General features: G+C 39.9%; 1 long non-coding RNA gene across 4 annotated transcripts in view; it reads left to right on the top strand.

Moving 5' to 3' along the window:
• LOC116591665 overlaps positions 1-15,141 on the top strand; it is a 145,863-nt gene that overhangs the window by 1,372 nt on the left and 129,350 nt on the right. For 3 of the 4 annotated variants that reach the window (XR_004286099.1, XR_004286097.1, XR_004286100.1), the window contains exons 2-3: positions 3,177-3,256; positions 6,448-6,522. This is a non-coding gene — a long non-coding RNA (uncharacterized LOC116591665). Of the gene's footprint in view, positions 1-3,176; positions 3,257-6,447; positions 6,523-9,051; positions 14,348-15,141 lie in introns of those variants that run through there. The other variant, XR_004286098.1, reaches the window with a different exon arrangement.

Genomic DNA, 15,141 nt, shown 5'->3' with positions numbered 1-15,141 from the left:
CTTCCATTTTTTTTTTTTTTAAATAAAAATCCTCTTTTCCAGGATAAGGATAAAAAACTGTTAATTCAGACCCCCCCCTCCAAAAAGAAAAAACAAACGAAAATACTAACTGCTGTTCCACATTCACATCAGAGGAGATGAAGGAAATTATTGTCCTGTTACTCTCTTGTTACCTCCTTGGTACTGATCTCTGTTTCTGTTACTAACAATGTTTCCTCAGAGTTCCTCTGATTTTAAATCATAGAGTAAATTCTGGTATATTTTCCTCCCCTTTTCATCTTATCAATCATCACATCCTAACAATGTGAGCTATGTAATTACTGTTTTATTATTATTATTTTTTAAAGATTTTGTTTTTTAAGCAATCTCTACACCCAGCATGGGGCCCAAATTCACAACCCCGAGATTAAGAGCTGCATGTTCGGGGCACCTGGATGGCTCATCGGTTAAGTGTCTGCCTTGGGCTTAGATCATGATCATGGGGTCCTGGGATGGAGCCTCAAGTCAGGCTCTCTACTCAGCGGGGAGTCTGTTTCTCCCTCTCCCTCTGCCACTCCTGCTTATATTCTCTCTCTCTGTCAAATAAGTAGGTAAAATCTTAACAAAGAAAAAGAAAAACAAACAAACAAAAAAAGAGTTACATGCTCTACTGGCTGAGCCAGCCAGCTGCCCTTGTCATTGTGACCATTTTTGTCTTTCTCACTGAAAACTTCCCTGCTGGGGGTCTCACTTTCCCTTACCTGCCTGGTGCACCCGAGTTCTAGCAATATTCACCCACATCACTCTCTCTTCACTTTCAAGGCAACCACATAGAGCCAGATTAATTTTGCTTTTAAAAGTAAACTTCAATTCAATTCAAATTAAATTAAAATTCCTATTTAAAAATTTTCAATGACTGCCTTTGTCATAGAATCAAAAAATGTTTGAAACCCTACTGACAAAACAGGAACTTGGGCTGGCAGTTATACTTTCTTGGGGAAATGTCTGCCTTCCACAAGAGAAGCAGTTATGATCTGATTGATAGACTAGGGAATGTTCACTGCTTGGGACTTAGCTTCCCTTTTCATCCTTTTCTTTCCGAAGTGCTTCTTAAATTTAAGGCCCCATGCTAAGTGCTGCATGAACACATTTCTGATTTCCACATGAACAAACTCTTGTCATAGGCTCCTTTACCCTCTCCCTACTGCCCTTGCTTCTTTCGAACCACAACCATGGCATCATTCCCGCTTTCACTTGTGTTTCATCTTGGCTCAGGCTCTTCTCTGACTAGGCTGGTTCTCATTACTCTTTATTTCTTTAAGTATTTACAGGACATTCGCAAACTTGCCTTTTAAAATTATTTATTCATTTATTTGACAGAGAGAGAGAGAGAGAGAGAGAGAGAGAGATCACAAGTAGGCAGAGAGGCAGGCAGAGGGGGGAGGGAAGCAGGCTCCCTGCTGAGCAGAGAGCCTGATGTGGGGCTCGATCCCAGGACCCTAGGATCATGACCTGAGCTCAAAGCAGAGGCTTTAACCCACTGAGCCACCCAGGCACCCCCAAACTTCCCTTTTAGGTGGGATGCAAACTTTCAGTGGCCAGAGACGATTATATAATTCAATATACAGGTGTATAACATTGGACTTGCCATCTATTAGCACTAGATAATTTTTGGCATTTTATAGATATGCCTTACTTATGAAGTATTTTAATAATAAGATTTTGAAAGCACTTGCAATCTGTTATAAGTTTAGTCCTTTTTATTTTTATTTATTTATTTATTTTTAAATATTTTATTTATTTATTTGACAGAGAGAGATCACAAGTAGGCAGAGAGCCAGGCAGAGAGAGAGGAGGAAAGCAGACTCCCTGCTGAGCAGAGAGCCCGATGCAGGACTCGATCCCAGGACCCTGAGATCATGACCTGAGCCGAAGGCAGAAGCTTAACCCACTGAGCCACCCAGGTGCCCCAGTTTAGTCCTTTTTAAAAAAATTTTTTTTTATTTATTGAGACAGAGAGTGAAAACAAAGGAAAGAGGGAGAGGGAGAATCACAAGCAGACTCTCAGCTTAGCATGAAGCCCAATGTGGAGCTTGATCTCATGATCCTGAGATCACAACCTGAGGAAAAATCAAGAGTCAGATGCTTGGAGGCACCTGGGTGGCTCAGTCTCTTGGGTGTCTGCCTTCAGCTCAGGTCATGATCCTGGGGTCCGGGGATTGAGCCCTGCATTGGGTTCCTTGCTCCACGGGGAGCCTGCTTCTCCCTTTGCCTGTTGCTCCCCCTGCTTTTGCTCTCTGCCCCCCTCTGTCCAATAAATAAATAAAATCTTAAAAAAAAAAAAGACACTTAACCGCCTGGGCCACTCAGGTACTCCAAGTTATAAGTTTAATCTTAAGATATTTTATAGGGAAATATTAAGGAACATTTGCATCCCTAGTATACAGGAAATTTACTTCACTCTTCTGTGCCTCTGTAAAATAAGTATATTAATAATATTCTCTTCACCAAGTGTGTTCTGAGGTTCATATCGCAGAAGAGATAAGGAAGAAAAAAGTACTTCTTTAATTATAGAATGTTCTACAAATATTATTATTGATTGCTTGGTCGAAGCAAAGACAGAAATCAAAATAGTAGTTTGTATAGAGACTAATAGAATTAGTTTTATTTCCTTATTATGAAAAGGTTTTAGAGCTGCTAGAGTTATTGTCTTTAACCAAAAACGAGTAATTGATATCTTATGAGAATATTCATAGGACCTTGACTTTTTAGGGAAATTCCAAGTCTCCAAAGCTGGTCTAGAATATGGTGTGGGAAAACCAGATTTATTTTTTCAGCCTGCTAGGTTGCATGATGATTAAATAGCGAAAAGTTTGTGAGTTCTGCATGGCCTTATCTAGTCCAGGTGTACGTTCCTCATGATTTCCTGCCAACATTCCCAGTTCAACTTCTGTACTCACTGTACTTGTATAAAATGTTAATATTACTTATTAATTCATAGGCTTCTTTAATATTTGCTCAGCTGTCTGTATTCTGTTTAACTTGTCCATATCAGTGTTCTGGGTCACTGTCATAGACTTCCAAGTTGCAGAAAACCTGTTTGCTCTGCATTACAACACAGCATAGGCCTCCATGGAAGTAGATTATAAGCGCTTCTTCATGCAGATGACACTGAGGTGACCTTATTCCATTGACAGGAATCGAGCAACCAGCACATATTGAGAACCTCCCGAACATGTTGAGGACATAAATCCAGTTTGCTTTTTGCTTAAGGATGGTAAGACAACCCCCAGAGTCTTTTCCTGAGAATGCAGTGATTGTCACTAACTCTAGTCAAGTATATCCTTTCCTGTGCTATTCTTAGGCATCTGTTTGGTTGGCCATGTGCACAGACTGTCAGCACTTGTACCAATGTATCTGCCAGGGCAGGATTAAGGATAGACAAGGAGCGGGATATTTCCCCCTTTAGAACTTAGAGAAGAATGTACTTTCTTTGATGTAGATGAGGTACATTAAAGTACTTATTTTTGTGTTTATATCTCACAGATAAATGAAAATTGAAAGCCTTGCACTGTATCTCTACATGCATATTCTCTGTTCCTCAAGGAAATGGACCATGGCTTTATACTTCATTGTATTAAGTATAATTCCAGGATTGTAAAGAGCAGGTATATAATTAGTAATCAAATAAGCTTTGAATGTACATGTAACTTTGCATAATTATAATTGTCATAAAGGTCAGAGTACAGATCCCACTGCAGAGCACAGGATTTAAAATACCTAAGCTTGGAAGCTGGTGGAATAGGTGTGGTGTGTGTGTTCAGGCTCTACCAAGTTTCAGTGGTAGAAATGACATTTACTTTGGAGGTGTATATCCTTTCTAAACAGAGTGGACTCTTGCCAGGTAAAAGGAAAGGCCAGGATACATTTATACCATGAATAAATGGACAGGTTTAATTTTGGTTTAATTTTTTCATAGATTTGTTAACTGCCACTTCTGGAGAAAGAATGGATTAAAACTGGATTTCAGTAAGAACTTAAGTGAACCTTGTAAGGTGGAGATAAACAGTTTAGAGCTCCCATTAAATTCAGAATATTTAACTCTTGAGTAGATGGCAATGTGTTCAATCAGTGAATGTTGGGTTAAGAACAGTTAAGAACAGTACAGTCTGGGGCGCCTGGGTGCCTCAGTCAGTTAAGTGTCTGCCTTCAGCTCAGATCAAGATCCCAGGTCTGGGATCAAGCCCCACATTGGGTTCCCTGCTCAGTGGGGAGCCTGCTTCTCCCTCTCCCTCTGCCTCTGCTCTGTCTACTTGTATGTTTTCTCTCTCTCTGTCAAATAAATAAATTAAAAAAAAACATTATAATCATAGATTAGCCATTATTTTTTCCTTCCTTCAGCAAATATTTTCTGGGCACTGTTAATGCCCTTCAGCCAAAGGCCACCAAGGACACACCTGTAGTTGAACACATTAGGTTTTGTACTTTCTGCAAGGATGAAGAACACCACATTTCATGTCTCAGGAAGGGAGCTTTAGAAAGAACTGAGTGTAGAATTTGGACTTTTGGTTGGTAATTGGTGGGAGGATCCAGGGAAGCTGGGTTTGCTTTAGATTGGATGCTCTTAGAAGTACCCCTGATTTCCGTGATTTCATAGAAATCCGTCAGTAAACCTCACCTCAAAGGAAAGGAGACTACAATGAAGATAAAGCCATCATTGGTGAAGAAACAGTAGCTACTTATTTTTTTTTTAATTTTTTAAAAAGATTTTATTTATTTATTTGACAGAGATCACAAGTAGGCAGAGAGGCAGACAGAGAAAGAAGAGGAAGCAGGCTCTACTGCTGAGCAGAGAGCCCGATGTGGGGCTCGATCCCAGGACCCTGGAATCATGACCCGAGCTGAAGGCAGAGGCTTTAACCCACTGAGCCACCCAGGCACCCCAGTAGCTACTTATTTTAGCCAAGAGAGGAAGTGTTTGGTATTTCGTGAATGGCACAGGGAACTTGTTTCTATTTGTGCTTAAATAAAATTGTGAAATGGTTTGCTTTGTCTCAGAGTAACCTGTATGTGGTTGGTATTCTGAGATTATTTAAGTCCAAGAGGGGAATCACATGGCCTGGTTATGAGTGCCAAACCAGCTCCCGACTGTCAGGGGCTACTCTTTGTTTTTCTGTCTCCGCAAACAACTGGGAGGCACACTAGGTTCTTGGTGCTGGGGATTTAGCAATCAATAAAACAGACAAAAATCACATTCATTCTAGCCAGGGGAGAAAGAGAATAAAATAAATAAGTAAATGATAATTTATTGGGAAGTGACAAGTACTCGAGAGAAAAAACTATCAAGGAAGGGGAATAGGGTAATGGGGGGTGAGTGGGGACCATCATTTCAATCTGAAGCAGGGAGAGCTCATATTTGAGCAGACTTACAGTGATGAGGAATGAGCTGTGAAGATGTGGGAGTGGATCTAGTCTTTGTGACAGGTGTAGGGTGATATCTCTTTGGGGTTTTGATTTGCATAAGATCTGAAAGAAGTATAACACTGTAGGTTAATTACACTTCAATTAAAAAATAAAAAAATGTGGGTGTGAAGAGCCTTCCAGGAATAACGAGCAGCCCCAGTGAAGGTTCCAAGGCAAGAGCAGGTCTGTTATGCTCCAGGAACAGCAAGGAGCCCTGTGGATGCTGAAGCAGGTGAGAGAGGGGATGACGGGAGAGAGGGCACAGGGCATGTCGGAGAGGTATCTGGGGGCGGATGGTATAGGGAATTTTAGGTCAATATTTAGGGGTAGTCAGAATGCTACTTCTTATGACTCTGAGACTGACTATCTTGAAGTGTGGCTTAGATAATTGCCCAGAGCCTTCCCTTCACCTGCATGAGAATGAGCAAATAATTGCATAAACCTCTTTATTAATCGTTGGGATATAATGATAAAGTAACCAGTTAAAACAATTTTACTCAAAAGTTTGATTCAGTGGAATTTCACACCACTGGTTAGAAATTCAGATGGTTAAGTGCAAAGTTGAGTCGGTAAGCTCCTAAGAGAAGGATCCTCAAAATATTCAAACAATATTACCGTGAATACAAGTCACTTGGAAGTAAGTTTTATGCAAACATTTTGATGCAAAATGGGGTTGATCATTTCCTATTCTTGAATAGGCTCCCATCTATGCCATGTTGATTTCACATAAATCCAACTTGAAGGGCTGCATTGACAAAAAAGAAATATATGTGTTACATATCTATTAAAATATACATTAATAAGTACATATTTCATATATGCATGAAAAGTTTGCGTATATACTGGCACACATGAATTAAAACAACTGAGAAAATTTGTAGGCACGACGCTTCTTTATCCCTACATGTGTTAGTATTTCTCAGTTAACTCTGATTCAGTACTGTCATCTATAGACTTTATTCATATCGTGCCAATTTGCTACAATGATGTCCTTTTTCTCAGCAGAAAATCCAAGACCATCGGGTCCCTACAATCTGTCTCATCTCATTAGTGTCCTTTGATTTGGAATAGTTCCTGAAGGTGTGTGTGTGTTTGCATTTCCCAACTTCTTGACACCAATAATTTTTAAGTGTATCAACAAGTTATTTCATAGAATGTACCCTAATGTCGGTTTGTGTCATGATTAGTTTTGGGGTTTGCACCTATGGTGAGACCATCACAGAAACGATGCTGAATTCTTCTAAGGGGATCATGTCAGGAGCCAAATGCTATTGGTTATTCCAAATCCTGGCGATGATAATGTTGGTCAGCTGGCTAAAGAGGAGTTTCCACTGCATTGACTTTTGTAATTAAAATGTTAATTATGTTAATCAATATATGTTAATATAATAATTATATGAAAAAGGTACTGTGAGATTATGTAAATATCTCATTATTCCTTAAACATTCACCCACTAGTTTTACCATGTATATTCATGATTCTTGCCTGAATCAGTAATTACTATGACAGCTGCCAATTGGTGATTTTCTAATTCTTATCATTCCTTCTACGTTTATTAATTAGCTTTCTAATGCAGGCAGAGCTTTTTCTTATTTATTTACGCATTTAATTGATTAATTTACATTGTTATAGACTCAGGTGTTCTTTACTTGATAGCTTATAAAAATCCTTACTATCATTATTATTTTGATGCTCAGATTATCTCAGATGTAGCCAGGGGGTGCCTCTTCAAACTGACTCCTATATCTTCTTGAGCACATCCTTAACACTTTTGTACTATGTATATTTTTTCTACTTTCCCTGATCTGATCCTGAATCAGCCATTTCTCCAAGTAGGTCTGCTTTCTTTCAGTGGAGAATGGTGTTTGTTTTCCAGGAGTACTCATTACTACTGAGGTATTAATGTTTCTGAAATCTCTTAGGAGACGGAGCTAGGAAATGTGTGTGTGTGTGTGTATGTATATGTGTGCATATGTTTGTATATGTATATAAATGCATACACATTCATAATACACATATACTTAACTATACATATCTATATCCATTTCAAAATCTAATTATCTCTTTCTGTATATCAAAATCGCTGAGAAAAGGAATGAATGAGCCACAGAGAAAATAGGAGAAAATATTTGCAATCCATATATTTTAAAGGGAACTTGTGTCCAAAACTTATGAAGAACTCAATAATAAACACATAATGTATTATTTAAAACTATGCAGGCTATCAGTATAGACATAAAATAAAGATGAATTAAGTAACATGAATAACAAATATGATTTAATATATATTAATGTAATAAATAGAAATATAAAAAAGTATAATAAATATACAGATACGATGAAACACAATAATAAAAATACCAAAAAAATGGAAAAGATTTGAACCTACCCTTTGCAAGGAATGTAGGTAAGTAGAAAATAAGCACATGAAAAGGTGTTTAACATCTTTAGTCACCAAGAAACTGTAAATTAAAATCACAACAAAATGTCCCTTACTCCCGCCATAATGGCTAAACTTTGACAGATGTCGGTGAGGATGTAGAGCAGTTGGTAGGGCTATAACTGCTGAATAAAATTCTTAGCCATAGTTCTTATACATGTAAACACTTACCTACCCTCTAACCTAATGTTCTCATTCTTAAGTACCTGCTCAGGAGAGGGCATGAAATCGTGTACACAAAATGTCTTCTGTTATAACGTTCACAGTAGCTAAATTCAAAATAGGGAAGATCTTAGAAAAACTTGAAGTGTTTACTTTGCGGTGAATGGATAAACAAACAATGGAGTACCACTTGGCCACAAAAAGGAAAGAGTTACTGATATGTGCATATCATGCATGATTCTCCAAAACATTATGCTGAGTGAAAGAAACCAGACCCCAAAGAGCATATCTCTTATGATTCCATTCCATGGAGCTCAAGGACAGTTGCAACTAACCTGTAGTGATAGCATTCAGACAAGCAGTTGCTTGGGGGTGAGAGTGGGAAGGGGAAAATTGACTGGAAAGGGGCAGGAGGGAACTTTAGGGTAATGGAATTCTTCTATAGTCCAATTAGCATGTGCATCACATGGGTGACAGATGCATATCTGTCCATACTCATAGAAACATGCCCTCAAGATCCATGCATTTTTGTGTCTGTAAATGATATCTTGTGGCAGGCAGAAAAATGTCCCCCCACCCCCGCATCGGTCTTGAGATGGGAAGATTCTCATCTCATTATTCTCTGGCGTTATCTAAAGGAGTCCTAGATGTAATCATACGCATTCTTGCAAGAGGGAGGCCCGAAGGTCAAAGTGAGAAAGAGAAGATTTGATGATAGAGGCAGGTCTTGGAATGATGCTGTTACTAAAAGGGGACCATGAGCCAATGAAGACAGCCTCTAGAAGCTAGGAACCGCAAAGAATGGATTTTCCCCTGGAGCCTCCAGGAGGAACAGAGCCCTGCCAACTTCTTGATTTTAGTCCTGTAAGGTCCATTTTTGGACTTCTGACATTCAAACTATAAGATGATACATTTGTATGGTTTTAAGCCACTAAGTTTGTAATAAGCAGCGATAGGAAACTAAGGTATATCAGCATAATATACTTCATTTTATTGCATTTCACAGGTACTGTGTTTTTTGCAAGGTGAAGGCTTCTGGCAGTCCTGCATGGATCGAGTTTATTGGCACCATTTTCCCAACAGCATTTGCTCACTTTGGGTCTCCGTGTCCCATTTTAGTAATTCTCACAATATTTCAAACTTTTTCATTGTGCAATCACAGTGTGCCTCTTGTATTTGTTACAGTGGTCTCTCATCAGTGACCACGGCTCACCAAACCTCAGGGCTGGCCGGCATCTTTAACAAGAAAAGATTTTAAAATTAAGGTTTGTACATTTTTTTCCACAACATATGCCATTGCACCCTTAGTAGATTACAGTACAGTGTAAACAGAATTTATAGGCACTGCGAAATCAAAAAAATTCATTTGACTCCCTTTATTGCAGTGTTTGCTTTATTGTGATATTCCCTTCATTGCAGTGTTTTGGAACCAAAACTGCAATATGCCTGGACTTCATTTTTGAAAAAAGTATTTAAAAATGCACTTAAGTGAGCAGTCCCATGGGCTACAAAAATAAATAAGCGAACAATTAAAAAATGTTAAAAAAAAAAAAAAAGGCCGTGTGGTGCAACAGACCTGGGCCCTACTGTGGATTGTGCCCTCTGCCTATTTAGCGGTTCAGCAGCCATAGAAACGTTGGCAAGTTTGTAACATCCCTGAGGCTCAGTTTCTTAATCTACAAAATCAGGATCGTTAAACCTGGCTCACCTCTCAGAACTGTCACGAAGATTAAAAGCAATAAAGTAAGAAAGCAGTCTACCAACAAAAGACTGCACAGTAAAACCTCGTTATGATGCTGGACTTTTATCCAGCATCAGTGCGTATATGACCGAGTTGGTAGGGCAGCTTGAATACTGCCCCTCGTGGGAAAGATAACTCCAGGAGAGGGGTGAAGGTCATCTGCAGAGCTTATCAGATTGTCCTTGTTCATTATTTTAAAAATAACTTTATTTTGAAATAGTCTAAGACTCAGAAGTTGCAAAAATGTGTTCCCGTTCTTTTCAAAGAGTTGGCAGCCTAGTTCTTTCTATTTATTGCACTCTGCCTGGTGTTCTGGAACTTTCTTTGATTTACTGAGTTCTAATGGTAAGAACTCAGCTCTGTGTGCGCTCACAAGGTACCTAGCACTGTGTCAGCACTTCATATATGTCCTTGTCGTGTAAGCCTCGATCAGTAATAACACAAAGGAGATGTTTTAGTTACTCCTATTTTTGTGGGCGAAGAATCCAAGGCATAGACATGTTCAGAAAGTTACTCCGGTCTGCAGCTCAGAATGTGGGTCCAGTATTTCACCCTGGCACCTGACTGCAGGGCCAAGCACAGAAATGTAGGAGGAAGTCCATCCTTGCATCACAGAATAACTCAGAGACATTTCTATTATTTCACACAATGTGCATGCAGGGGAAAGTGCATGCATACACCCGAGGGAGGGATTCTTATGCTGAGTCAGGAAATAAAGGCAAAACAGGATTTATGACAAAGAAAGAGAAGGGAAAAAGAAGTTGAAGACTGGAAACAGTGAGCATTTTTAGCAGTTTTTTTTAAAACACTGATTAGCTGGCAACTAAGAAGGTCAACCTGGGTATTTTGTTCTTGAGCGGTCCTTCTAAAGGTCAAACAACTTTTCCCATTTTTTATTGATTCTCCATAGAACTTTGGGAGATTATCTGGCCAGCATGAGAGACAGGTGCCCCCATTAAAGAAGGCCAGATTTCCTTTGTCAGTTCCTCCTCATTCATTGGCCAGGGACCCTCACCATTTCCCTCTTAACAGAATTTCTCATTTGTCAGGCTTAAGGACAGAGTTCATTATTTAATAACAATTGAATTTATTTTGAAGTCCTGGCAATTCATGTCACTTAATGTTTCCTAGAAGTTCTGCTACTATTCTATTTCTGTGGTCACTGTCCTAGTCATAGCCCTCATAACTCCATGTCCTATAAACTTGTTGGTGAGATTATCATCAGACTCATTTCCCTCAATCTCTCTGGCTCAAGAAGTCCAAGGATTTGCTATAACCTTGGGCCGTGAAATCAAGCTTCCTTGCGTGGCCACCAAGCATCTTTTCCCCTTCTCTCCTCTCCATCTCCAATCCTATTTTTTCCTTTCCCCCTAAAACATACGTATGAGTCAACTCAGGCTGCCTTAACCAAACATCACAGATGGGGTGACTCGGACAACAGGAGTTTATTTCTTTCAGTCCTGAAAGCTAGAAGCCTGAGATCTGGGTGCCAGTGTGGTCAGACTCCAGTGACAGCTTTCTTGCAGACAGCTACCTTTTGCTGGGTCCTGTGTCCATGGCAGTGAGAGAGAGAGTGGGCATGCTGTTGAGTTCTGGTAACCCCACCAAAGGGGGGGTCCTCATGACCCCATTCGGGAGGAGAGTACAATCTCCAAATACCATCCCATGGGAGATGAGGGCTTCCACATGTGAATTTAGGAGGGGGGGCACAATTCAGTCTGTAGAAATATTTATTCTGTTTCACATGCTCATATTATTTGCTTTAATCCCACTGGTTCATTCCCTCTAGTTGGACTGCTTGCTTTTATGGTCCGATAATCTTCTTTTTCAAAACCCAATCCTGAATTCTAAGAAGCACAGTTTTAGTTTAATCCTTCTTTTGTTGGACTTTCTCCCTTTTCATAAAATATTCCTTTGTGCCATTTTAGTTTATATATGTTTGATCTTAGCGTTTTTGCTATATATTTTATTCTAAAATTACAATTGGGTTGCAGTGAGGCAAGTGCCATGTTTTGAAGAATGAGTTCTGCTATAAAGAGAATCTCTTTATAATGAAAAGATTCTGACAGTCTAACTGGTGGGCTACCTATCTATAGCAACTATAAGACTCCATTATAAGCAAGACAGGGGAGAAAGCACAGTAACTGAGAGTTGATTATGACAAGATTTAGAATCATAGGATTTTCAAGCTTTTATTTGTCAGATTACGTGTTTGAAGACCTCATGCCTTGAGAAGGGACTTGTTTAAGATCATATAGGTAGGTAATGGTGATATAGACCCAGGTCTCTTGGTTTCCATTCTACAGTTTGTGAATTCAAATGTAATTTTTCAAAGGCGACCAAGTTGGATCTATTAGTTTTCTGTTGCTGCTTCACAAAATATGACAAATGTAGCAGCTTAAGACACACATTTATTATCCCATAGCTTCCATGTGTCAGGCGTCTCAGCGCGGTGGAAACAAGTCCTCGCTTAGGGTCTCCCAAGGCTGCAGCTAAGGTGTTTGAGAGCTGAGGGTCCTCCTCCAAGCTCATGTGAATATTGGCAGAATACGTTTCCTTGAAGCTGTAAAACTCATGGCAGCAAACTCATTGCTTCTTCAAGGCCCACAAGAGAGAGGGAGGATGTTGTTTCAAATCTCCGGACGGGAAACCTCCTTTTAAAAGGCTGACCTGATGAGGTCAGGTCCTTCCGGGATAATCTCCCTTTTCATTAACTCAGAGGAGACTGATTAGGGACCTTATATTTGAAAGAATCGCTTTACTTTTGTCCTATAATTAACCTAATCATGGAAGGGACAGAGATCATATTTGAAGTTCTCACCCACACTGTAGGTCAGATGGTTATACTGGGTATGTGCATTGTGTTAATTTTTAAAAAATTAAGACGAGCAGAAACAGGAAAAACAAAGTCATTTCTAGTTTGGCTTTCTGAATAAAACACCACGACGTATTCCTTTCTAGGCATTTGTTCTTGTTGCTGTTCCATACTTCCCTTGGGTTTTTTTTTTTTTTCATACTTTAAAAATAGAGCCATACAGTGTATATAACTAAATTTGATACTTTATTCATTTAGTTTTATTTTGTAAGAATCTTTACATGTGGTTATATATCACCCCTACGGACATACCTTTTCCCTTTACTAACCATGTCTTTTCAGTGCAGGGCGGGGGGGGGGTGCGTGGGGAATGGAAAATGTAGATAAGCAAAAAGGGAAAGCAAATCAACTCAAATTATAATATTCAGAATTAAACCTTAGTAACATTTTATGTTAATGCTTCCAGATTTTTTGGTCTGGGTCTGAATATATGAGTATACTCCTATATGTTTTAAGGTGGAGAAAATTTTTTTGCCTTATGTCTCAGCACTCAAATTTCCCTTTGGTGGGGGGTGATGTCCCATGATTTAAGAAAGATATTCTAGAAAAAAAAAAAAAAAAAGGAAAAATATTCTGATAATTCCTCGGGGCTTAAGATGAGATCGAGTTTCAGGATATTGGATGGTGTCAGGATTTCAGAGAAGGAGGAAGCTGCTCTGAGGGAGAGGGCAGAATCTGGAGCTCCCAGGAGACACGGGAGGTGGGAGCGAAGGGCCAGGGGAGGAAGGGAGGAGAGGCAGAGAGGTGATTATACGCTGCTGGACACTGTGATGTGACTGCCAGTGGCCCTTTCCCCGGCTCAGCTTTTACTACAACTGCTAAAATTTTGAATTCTTAGTGTGAAGGATTTGTTGATGCAATGCAGGGTTTCTCAGCCTTGGAACTATTGACATGTGGGGCTGGATAATCCTTTGTCGCACTGGAGAGTGTCAGCAGCATCCCTGACCTCTACTGGCGGATGTGGACGGCAGCCCGCTCTTCAGCTGCTACAACTGAAAGTATCTCTAGACATTGCCAACCATCCCTGGGGAGCAAAATCAGGCCTGGTTAAAAGCCGCTGTTGTAATGGGAATGGTAGAAAGGGCTACATGTTGTGTTAGGTAATTCTGTCTAGGCTGAACTGCATTCTCCAGAGTCTCCTTTCCTGGATGTTTCTGGTCCTGGTGTATTTCTGGTCACCCTCCTGGTGCAAAGAGGCAGCTGGACTCGCAAGGGTTCGACTCTCCTCAAATCTTTCAGCATTTCCACCAGTAGGTGCCTTGAGCTTCATGGAGAAGGGCTCTGGTTTCTGGAGGATGCCACTATCATTATATTAGTTTGCTAGGGCCACCATAGCAAAATACCAGACTGGGTGGCTTCAGCAACAGAGATGGATTTTTCTCATAGTTCTGAAGGTTAGAAGTCTGGAGTCAAGGTGGGGTTGCTTTCTTCCGAGCTCCTCTGCTTGCCTGGTGCATGGCATCTTTTCTCTGTGTCTCCACATCATCTTCCCTTGGTGTGTGTGTAAGGATTCTAATTTCTTCTTCTCATAGAGCTACCAGACGTATGGGACTAGGGCCCACCCTAATGAGTAATTTTAACTTAATTATCTTGTTAAAGACATTATCTCCAAATATGGTCATATGCTGAGATGCTAAGATGTATTAGTTGGGGTTCTCTGGAAATGGAAAAACAAACGATAAGAGACACACAACATATATAAAATATATAGTATAATGTATAAGTAGGATATAAGTGTGTATATTTATAGATACAAGTGTATGCATACCTATATATACTTATAGATATTTCCTATTTGTATTGGTTATGATATAATTACATTATAATAAAATATTATATTATCTATATTTTATGTAGGATAATTTGTATATAATAAAAGGAGATTTATTATTAGGAATCAGCTCATCCAGTTACGGAGTTTGAAAAGTCCCAGAATCTGACCCCTGGAAGCTAGAGATCAGGAAAGGCAAGAGCATAATTATAGTCTAAGTCAAAAGGCCCAAGAACTAGGGGAGCTGCTCCATGGGCTAAATCTCAGTTCAAGTGCAGGAGAAGACTGATGTTCCAGCTCAAGAAGACACGCAGGAAGAGAATTTCTCTCTTCCACTTTTTGTTCTGTTCAGGCCCTCAGCAGATTGGATGTGCCCACCCAATCTGGTGGCGGCGGAGGGCGGGGGGTGTCCATTTACTTTGCTGAGTTGACCCATTCAAGTGCTAACCCTGTCCTGAAACAACCACACAGACCCATCCATGAATAATGTTTAATCTGGGCAACCTGTGACCCAGTCAAGTTGATACATAAAATTAACTGTCAACTGGGAGTGAGGCTTTCAACGTATGAATTTGGGGGTAACACAGACCAGCCCATAGCAGTGATCAGAGTCAGAGGCCATAAGAACTGACGCGGGTTTAGCCTGTCATTGTGGACCCCAGCTCGTGTGTGTGGGCTCCAGCCCCTCCTTCTTTCCCCATTTTACCCC

Source organism: Mustela erminea, chromosome 5 (genome assembly GCF_009829155.1).
Source record: "Mustela erminea isolate mMusErm1 chromosome 5, mMusErm1.Pri, whole genome shotgun sequence".
Lineage (NCBI taxonomy): Eukaryota > Metazoa > Chordata > Mammalia > Carnivora > Mustelidae > Mustela > Mustela erminea.
Note: the sequence above shows the minus strand (reverse complement) of the source record. Positions and strands in the feature narration are given on the sequence as shown.